This window comes from Corvus hawaiiensis, chromosome 19 (assembly GCF_020740725.1).
Source record: "Corvus hawaiiensis isolate bCorHaw1 chromosome 19, bCorHaw1.pri.cur, whole genome shotgun sequence".
Lineage (NCBI taxonomy): Eukaryota > Metazoa > Chordata > Aves > Passeriformes > Corvidae > Corvus > Corvus hawaiiensis.
In genome coordinates, this window is record NC_063231.1 from 10,508,930 (window position 1) to 10,519,376 (window position 10,447).

A 10,447-nucleotide genomic window follows, 5' to 3' on the forward strand; every position below is an offset into this window, starting at 1 on the left:
GCAAAGGATATATAAGTTATTAATAAAATACTTTTAATCTAGTCAGCACTTTGCATTGTTTCTAATGTTGTTTAATTCACCTTGGATCTAGAGGAGTGAAACTCACAGATTGGAAAAACTACATGGTTTATCATATTTTATGGTTAACTTTTTGGTTTATCATGTTCTGTTTTATTAAAATCTTATTTAAGTGGTTTTCCTCTTGTAATAATAAAATCATTAAAAAGGCAAGCATAACTGAATTTATGGCAATTATTGGGCAAGAAGTTCCTAACTTAAATTTTCTCACAGTTGCAACTACAGGTTATGGTGAAGTAAGTAGGAATATGGACTTTGTACCAGGTTTTGCTATCTCAGCAATCTGTTCCAGTGCTTGAATACCCTCACTGCTAAATTATTTTTTCTAATATTTAAATGAGATTTCCAATGTTTCAGTTTGTGCCTCTTGCCCCTCGTCACAGCATACCACAGAGAAAGGTCATTATGATGGGGTGTTGACCTTGGGGTCCCCTCCTTGACAGGGGATAGGGAGACAGTAGGATGAAAATGCTCATGGCTCAAGATGAAGACAGGGAGGCTGCCTACCAGTTCCTGTCATGTGCAAAACAGACTCCATTCGAGGAAAATTTATTTAATTTTTGCTAATTAAAATAAACACAGTTTGTGAAACAAAAATTAAAACAGCACCTTTTCCCCAAGACTTCCCAGACTCAGCTTCACTTCTTCATTCTTGACTCCTCTGTCTCCATCTCCGAGCATTCCAGTCAGGTAGGGAATGGGAAGTAGAAGTGATTCCATAACAGTTTCTCCCTGTTGCTTCTTCCTCTTCTTACTTTTCCCTTACTCCAACATGGGCTCTCCATGGGCTGTAATTCCTCCAGGAAATTTCTACCTCCTCCAGTGTTGCATGCTTGAGCTGCATGTGGGTGTCTTCTCTACAGTGGTCCTCTCCACAGGCTGCAAGGAAGTCTCTGTCCCAGTGCCTGGAGCACCTTCTCCTGCTCCTTCTTATTTGACAAGATGGAACACAGGATCAAAAGAACCAAGAGATTCACTAAGGTCAAACTCAACAACAGACACTGCTCTTGTCCTAGTCACTAAAATGATAATTTCATCACATAAAGCTTCATCAGGTATTGTTTCTTCTGCTGAGGACTCCCAGTGACCTTCTTGTCGTTCAGTGTATATGAAATATGTTTCCATTAAGATTTTGCATCCACTGAATAATAGTCTGGCAAGTAAATTCAGAAATTTGGGTAATATACCACAAAACCAAATAATGAGAGTACAGCAAGAGGTGGGAAATGTTGGTGGGCATTTTACTCTTCTGGAGAGATCTAAGAACTAGATTTGGAATTAGAAATGGGATTCGAAACTGGGATAATGGATGTTGTAGGCTGGATGGGGCCTTCTGTAGCTTGTGGAGACATGACCATACATCCCATGTACTGATGTATTTTACTAGGGACACTTGGGATATATCTTTCCCATGCCTTTTTTTGGATCTCCTGGCTCACTGGCTGCTTCCCAGAGCTGGATTTGCTGTTTCTGGATTTTTTTGTGTTCTTACACACTTTCCTTCACATTAATATTAGGTTTAGGGGTATAATAGCTCTATAATAGTGTTGGTTTTATCACATTACAAAACTGATTTATGCCAAACCGCTGCAAAGATGTGTGAATTTGTTGATTTTCATAGTCGTCAGTTACAATTAATTTTCAGTGAGACTTTCACCTTAGATCTGTGCCAGAGATTTGATTTGGGGTCATGGGTTGAAATATGACTCTTATTAGACACTATTTGTCTTTGGAGCCTTGTGTAAGACAAATGTATTCAAGGAGTTGGAGATACCTACTCGGTTGGTCCTTCCACCGTGGACTTAAGAATTCCTTATGTTATTAACACAAGTTCTACCTTAAAATATCTATGAGAAAGGTAAATTCTGTCTGTATCAAGGGGTAGAATGTCTCAATCCTGACCAGGAGACCACTATATGTGGAGAAGTCAGTGATCTGCATCACAGTTAACCTGAATCTGCCCAGGCCCAGGCTGAGCTGTGCTGCCCATCCAGCATCACCTTAGGGCTGTGCTGTGCATCACAAATCTCTTAGCTGCAGGGCACACTCAGCCACATCATCCCTGCAGGCATCTCCCTCTCTGTAATGGTTATGCATCACCTGCATAGTCTTGCCTTTATCTAAAAGTGCAAAAAGAAGCTCTGATGTGCACATCCTTTATGAATAGAATCATGTTTTTAAAGATAATTGTAGTAGCACGAATGACTTGAAAAGAGGAAACCTCTCCACCAATTGGATCTGTGTGGTGCACCTTGGGAAAATCCATCCTGGGCCCATCTAGAGCTGGGGTTCCCAGCATCTGAAGATATTTACTCAGAATCTGGTTATTCTATACCACCTCACATCATTGCTGGGGGTGGGGGAAGGGAGTCTCTTCTAAGGAGAAGGGGTCCCTTCCAGTAGAGGGAAGGTGGCCAGGGCCTAGGGAGCCATCCTATATTGTCAGGGGTTGTTTTCTGTGTGAATCATATCTTTTCTTGTACCCTCTGTCATTAGTATAATTGCTGTTACTGTTCATTCTCTTATCTCACTGCTATTTCCAGCAAATTGTCCTTATCTCAGTCTCTGATCTTTGCCTTTTGTGCCTCCAATTCCCCTCTCCAGTGCGCTGCAGGGGAGGGACAGGGGGAACAGCACATGGTTTTAGAGGGAGTACTAAACCGGAGAATACCATTCACAACACTATTCAACTGGCTGTTTTATTAAGCCAGGTTTTGCTGGACCTTTCTTATTGAGATCCGCAAAAAAACCCCTGCATTGTCTATCTCGCCCTCCCTGCCCGCCCCCATCCTCCTGCAAATCTGCAACTTGTTCACACCTTCTCACTTGAGGCCATGATTTCATCTTGAGTTACTGTGAAAATCCTTCTTTGCAGGCTAATTGGAAAGAGCATGTTCTTTTTCAAAGACAAAAATAACTATCTAACTAGGTGTGCTAGGACAATTGGACAGTTTACTTAACTGCCTTCCCTACTTCTTGTACAAACAAGGTAGTATATTAGGAAGTGGGAGCAGGATGAAATTATTAAGATTTGCCAATCCAAGTGTAGTTTAAAACGGGGCTGTGACCTTTCTCAGCTGCTTTAAGGTCTCTTGAAGATAAACTCAAATAAAATGAACGATGTGACCAGCATTTGTCATGGCATCCTTTGGAGTACAGCACTTTGGAATTCTTGGCTTTCATCAAGTTCTTATTAGTTCTTTTTCACTCTTCTCTGCTGACTTAAGTTTCCAGAGGGATTGGCCTCCCATACAGATTCAGCAATGTCATTAGCTCTTCTGTAAAAGTAAGTCATACCAGAGCCTAATTCCTTTCTATCTGCTGTGAGAAGCAGCACACTCTCACCTGCATCCCACAACAACTTCATAGGTGAGCACCTCCTAGGAAATTATGACAGGGACCAGGTTTGGTCCTTTTGGATATTCCATATGTGAAGGGTTTTTAATGTTTAATATTAAATTTACTTATTTGAAGATGTTTGATGTTGCATGTGACTTTGATTCAGCATGGTGATACAGCAGTGTGCTGGAGTCACAATGCAAACACGACAGAGCGATCGCAATATCGAGCAGGATCACAAATCACACGTGATTCCTGTTACCCAGCTCCACACGCTCACCATCACTGAGGGGGCCCAGGCACCAGGAAGGAATGATCTTCCCATGATGCTGACAGAGTTGTCTTCCCACTCTATAGTGGCCATGAGGGCATGACACCAATAGGTTAAGAGCCTGGCTGGGCAGCTGCACTCATGGGCTGGTGAATGTGGCCAAGGTGGGGATTCTGTGAGATTCTGTTTCCTCTGCCCTTTCCTGGAACACTGTTCTGCTTCAGGCACTCCTCAGCATCCCTCACTCACACAGCTTTACTGTCAGACTTTGCCAGGCTTTAGGTTTGCACATGTGGGTATTTTCCTAAAGCTTTCTGGCTCTTCCATGAGGAAGCAGCTTTGGAGTTAGAACAACTCCAAGTCCAATAATATGTAATTGGATTTGAACCAGTCTCTGATAGTGGTAAATAGTGAGCAGTCTACTCAGCTCTGATCTTTCCTCCCAAGCTTTCTGGAAGTGGGGTTAGTTAGATGATGTATTATGAGCTGTAACTCAGATTTTTCATTATTCCCTACTCACAGCAGTACATTTCCTGCAGGTCTATTGCAGACACATAAGGATCTTACGGAAATGCACTGTTTGGGAACCTACAGGAGCAGCAGACTTCCTTCTTTGGAAGCATCCTATTAGAATAGGTGATATAAGGCTCCATAAGAGTGTAGATCCTTGATACAAGCCCAGGCTTTGTCTATATTTATTAAACTAAAAATGAGGTCTTCTTTGACCCAGAGACCAACAAGGTTAGTTTTGCTTTGTTTCTGACATTAAAGGACAAACGTATACTCTGTAAGTCCTCCCCTGTGCTGGAGATACTTGTGTGGGCAGCCCTACCCAGTGATAGTTTCTGCTGCCTGTGCAAACAGAGGGCTGTCCTGGCTCCAGAGCAGCAGCACCTGGGCTCCAGGCTCTCCATGGCCTCCTGGCGAGGAGGACATCCCTGCCTGTCTGCTGCCTGTTGGCTTGTTGTGACAGACATGTCAGGACCCAGTGGCCAGCCCAGAGCACTGTCCTGGCAGTGGCTCAGCCTCGATGGGGTCTGAGGCTGAAAAGTGCAGGAATGATGAGACAGGCAGATGGGCTGAAGCTTTCCCTGAACACTACCCCATTCCTCAGGTGCCCCTGGCTCAGGCTCATCCTGATCTTGATGTCTTTGTTGTATGCAGGATCAGGAGTCTCTGCCTGGTTCTGCTTCCATGCATTTGTCTGGCAGATTTTTGAATGAATGGAAACCTTCAGTAACCACTCATTGGTGGTGATGATCTGAGTAGATAACAATGGCTGGTTTGAAGGATCCTGTCTCTCTGTGTTTGGCCACCAGCTAACTTCACCTGATGCCCCTACTTCTGGTACAGGGAAGTTCAGCCATCCATCCACTCCAACTCATTGTCCCATCTAGATTTTACAGACCTTATCTTACATCTGCTGGCTGCCTCCTCTCCAGCTTGAAGAGCCCAAGGCTGACAGAGCATTTTCAAGAGCTGACATTTCAGATGCCTGTGTCAGATGACACTCAATGCTGTTTTCAGTGGGAGGGATGGTACAGGGTGCTTGAAAATATCCATCATTCTGATTCATGTTTGTGTTAAAGAGTTGAAAAGAGTTGTCTGTCTCTCCAGTGTACATAAAGTCCATGAGGTTCTCAAAAATGAACTCACCTATGCTGGGGGTATGCACTGGAGCCTGATTTGGTATGAAAATCTCTTGGCTTAGCAATTCCAATGCAAACACATCTCTGATGACCCCAGCTGATGGGCCTATTTTTAAGACTATTGATATCAGTGCTCTCAGGAGTCAAGTTTCAGAAGAAAGAATCTAATTTTTCGCTGACATTGTAAAATTTGAGGGGGAGGTTAGAGGTCTCTGAAGCATTTGACTCCACCAGCTGCAAAGGGAATATGATCTGGGCCAAATATAAGAACTCAGGGATTTATACATTTGTTTAGACGTTAGAATTTCATTTAAAGTGATAGTTCTCCTCACAACCATGCCCACATATGTCTGTCCCACACCATTTATGGTATTCTAATGTTTCTGATCTGTATTTGCCTTGCTGTTGCTGTGCAGAGTCTGAAGCCCTCCAGGGAGTGAATCTCTGTGTGAATGTGTAAGTGGACTAGTTTTTCCTCAGAGAACTATAGACACTGTTAACTGTGGCCAGATTCACTCCCTTTTTTTCTGTTTTGTCTTCACAATTCCCACATAAGTATTTGAAACAGCATTCATAGCTCTCTCTGAGAAGAAAAGTGGTTCCTGTGTGTCACAGAGTAAATATTTTCCTCTTCTTCGGTGATAAAATTGCTCCAGAGAGAGTGATTTCTTCATTTCTGCTTTCGCATTGGGAGGTGAAGTTATTTCCTCCTTTGGTAGTAGAAATGTGGCTGTGGAACTGCAGAAGAAGGGTCCTTGTATCCTGTAGAGTGATTTCTTCATTTCTGCTTTTGCATTGGGAGGTGAAATTATTTCCTCCTTTGGTAGTAGAAATGTGGCTGTGGAACTGCAGAAGAAGGGTCCTTGTATCCTGTTGGACTAACCCCTACCTGTGTAACACAACAGGAGGGAGGTATCCTCTGTGGCATCACTTTTCCACAGGGAACCAGGATCATCATGTGTTTGGCTCGTGAGAAGTGTTTGCAGCATCATCTCTGTTCTCTGAGTCTTCAATATCAGGAGTCTCCACAGGCACTAACTCAGAAAAAAATTGGAGGAAAGTTGTAGACTGCATATCTGAATGTCACGGAAGATTTCACTTAGCAACCTATTTCATGCTCAGATGAGTTCTATCCTCCTTCTGTTCAGCCAGGAATGGTACATCAGTGCCAGAGAAAACAGCTCGTGCTCCCTGGTCACAGAAGTATTGCAGAAAAGGGAGTCGTGTTATTGGGAACTTGACAATGTCCCACAGAGACTGGACAACACTGGGCAGTGGTTGTCAATGACTTGCATTTAGCTCCAGGGAAGGTTCTGGGCTTCACAGAGTTGGCTCTCGACAAAGCAGCAGTTCCCTCCTGTCCTCACCTGAGATGTCCATGCAGTGGCAAAGGGCAGTTAACGTGCCCAGGAAGCAATCCACTTATGCAATGGCTGCTTGGATTGTTTGGGAACAGGTTGTGGCATGGCATCTATTAATCTGCATAACAAGGAAGTTTGGCTTCCATATCATGCAAAGCATTCAAGATGCTTCCAGCACAGGCAGTGTGTTAGCAGGGAGGTATGCAAGGAGTTCAGAGCAAGGACACAGCACAGGCTGGGTGCTGACACTAGCACAGCTTTGTCCTCTCAGAAAGGAAAAGGGAAATTAATGGTTTGGCCATTAAGACTGAAAGAAGAAAATGATGGAAATGTGTTTCTTGAACTGTGATGGTCAAATTGCAGATGATGAGAGAACCATTTTTAGGCTATATAACTGTGCAGGAGAGTGTGTGTTTGTGTGAGAGTTTGTGTCTCTGTGGAAATGAACAGGGGTTCTCACAGAGACCTGCATTTTCTATTGCCTTGAACCAAATGCTCTGCCATGTCTTCTGGCAGGAAATGTCCCAAATAGACAAGCCTGATTTGCCTGTGGCAAAAGGCTTTTACTGATAGTCCTCTGAGGGCATATTGGGCTGGACACTTTGATCACAAAGCCACCATTCTGGTGGTTCCTCTCCTTTTATTTTGATCTATTTGCTTTCCATCAAGCTTCCTCCCTGTCAGCACTGAGCAAATAACACGTGTGGCTAATACAGAAAAGAAATAGGGAGGTTGATGCCTTCCCAGCCAGGTCAGCCAGAGGAACTTGCTAAATATGTTTGTCATTCACTTGTTGTATCAGACACTGCCAGAATATTTTGAGCAGCAAAGGCCCCTGCAGCCCTGCTAGCTGAAGGGCATCAGCTGGCAGACAGGCTGTCTGGTGGGAAGCACTCCTTTCCCTATCTCCCAGTACTCAGTGCCTGACTGTTTTCCACCTTAAGACCGGTTTCCACGCAGGATTTGTTCCTGACGTTTTCTTGTCAGATAACAAGGCTGAGTCTGGCACTGTGACAGAGACAAAACTACCACAGACCCAAGTCCAGGTCCAACCAAGCAGTGAGGCTGAGCAAGAATTCCTAGAAGGCAGAGGCACATGGAGAACACATATGCAACACATATGTACATATATACACAGCTGGCCACATACCCGCACAGGTGAACACACTGAGCACTCGCACAAATACCAAGGGCACAAGAGACCTCACCTCGTTCCCCTCGGGCAGTTCAGGATGAGGTTCCAGCAGAGTCAGTGTAGATGCTCCTAGCTACAAAGGGAACCTTCTGGTACCTGGGCACACTCTGTGTGCCCAAGACCTGTCCCTGGATCGCAGTCTCCTCAGGCCACATGGTGTGTTCCTCATGACTTGTACAAAGGCAGCTCTGAGAGGTGTTAGGTATCTGAAGGAAGCAGAGGACTTTCCCACTTCTTCAGATAACCTGTGTTTGATTACCTACTGCCATTGTACAAAGCAAGGTTTGCCTGCATTGTTTATGGATATAATTTATATAATTTTTAGGGTGTGGTTCAATGTTTTCTTTTAATGTTCTGTTAACAAAAACACCTTCTTTTTTCGTGCTGCAAAATCCTGGCTTCCCAAGCTCCTGAATTATGTCTTGTTGAAACATACAGAAACCTGCAGCCCGTGATTTTTCCAGAACTGTTTGTACGTCTGGGCTCCAACAGCTCCAGTTCTCTGATGACAGTAAGTCTTTTGCAGTTGTCACCAGATTTGCCATTGTTCTGGTCTTGCCTTTCTAGAGCAGAAGACAAGTGTGCTGCTGCTTAACTGTACTGCATGATGGATCAGTTGCTGTCACTCATATGGATAAAACTCTTCCACTGGCATTGTTCAGCAAGGGCTAAATGGCTGGATAATGAAAAGGAGAGAATGAACTGGGGTTACATATTACTTCCCTTGCATTGGACTTGACTTCAGTGCACAGATTCCTGATGGAGGACCCCTTCCTGCCTTTTGGAGACAGGGTTCATTCTTGCTGTGTATGGACATCTGACTTGTGCCTGATTCCAAAAATACTATGACATTGCTCATTTCCCCAGTTCAGAAAAGCAATTGGGCCACTTTGACCCTGTTCCATTCCCACATCTGTGAGATAGAAATTAGAGCCACGTCTGTATGGGAATCGCAATGGATTTTCTCTCCCAAATCTTTTGTGATGTTTTCTGGTTGCAGAAATTGTATAGCAAATCTGTGCTGTGGCTGCACTGTGCCGAGTCTTGGTGTCAGAAAGTCAGAAAGGTGCTGCATGCCTATGCTGCTCTGCAGCCCAGAGACTGTACTACTACCATTAATTTCTGTTACATTTCATTTCATAGAGAGTCTTACTCACTATTCTTGTTTTATTTATATGTTTTCTTTCTGAAATTCTTTCTTACTGTACTCCACAGTTTGGGTCTCTGTCTTTTTGTTTTTCAATTTCTTTCTCTCTGGGCTACTTACACCTACATCTTTTCTGAGGTTGTTCTGCTGGGAACCCATTCCTGCCAATCATTCCCATGGGCTAATCAGGATAGAATCCCTGATAATGTTAGCACCATTGATTTGAAGATATTTGAAGCTGGTGCACACCCAACATTTTGATTATTTCTGATAATGTCTGCAAGGGGGTTTAATAACAATATTGGTTAAGCAAATTCTTATCTCAAACTTCTTCCCTCCTGTGTAGAGAAAGACAGATATTTCTGATACTGTACCTGAACTGAATAAAGGAACAGACAAAGTTAAAAGTAACTATGCCAAAAAGAGGGCGTCTCATAGTCTCTCATGTCTCTTCCTCTTTGAATTTTCTTCACAAATGATCTGCCTACATTGAATCCTACTGTCCTAGGAAAGATCTCAGGCCTGGGATGAAAGTAAATGTTGTGGACAGACCTTTCTCATCTAAATAGAGAAATGAGCTACCATCGACATAAAATCCTGTTTTCCTTGATAACATTTTATATATCTTCTCAGATTTAATTGAGCACAGCTCTGCACTGGAGTGGTTCTGGCCTCAACCAGAGAGCTGGCAGTAAGCTAATGTTGCTGCTACTGAATTTCTCTGCTCCAGCCTGAGCACTGAAGTACCCAGCATTGATGATGATGCCTTTTTGTGCACACTTTGGTTTTAGTCTACAAAAGCTGTGTTAGTATTTGCAGCATGTTTTCTTCCTTATTTAGCAGTGTTTATTGATACATAAATCACAAGTGCTGCGATATATTCTCAGATTCAGTCCCTCTTAAAGCCTGATATTTTATTTGCAATTTTCATTTCCCTGGCATTGATTTGAGCACTGTTTATATGCACCAGAAAGTAATACGGCTTCATCAGATTTTAATTCCTTTAGCAGAATTGGATAAGTACCCTCTATTCTTGGTGCATTGCTATTCTTCTATTTATTCCAAAACTTAATGTTAAAAAAAAAGTGGGAATATTCCTAATTGCTCTCTAGTGAAAAATCAGCTTTTCTGCACAGGTCTGTGCTCTTTTTATAGTCTGATCATCTGTTGGCTTTTTGAATGCTCTTGAAATCTTCATTGCAACCAAAAAACTCACAAGTAACTCCCATGGGATTTTTGGTAATCTAGAGCTAGCTCCTCAAACAGCTTTAATTTAAAAATCGTTTTTCTCTTAATCACATTGATGAAAATTATTCTTGGTGCAGCGCTGTTGCTGTTATAGCATGTCTCTGAATGATCAACAATAGAACCAATATGCCTTCAGACTACCATTGCTAATCTTATCAT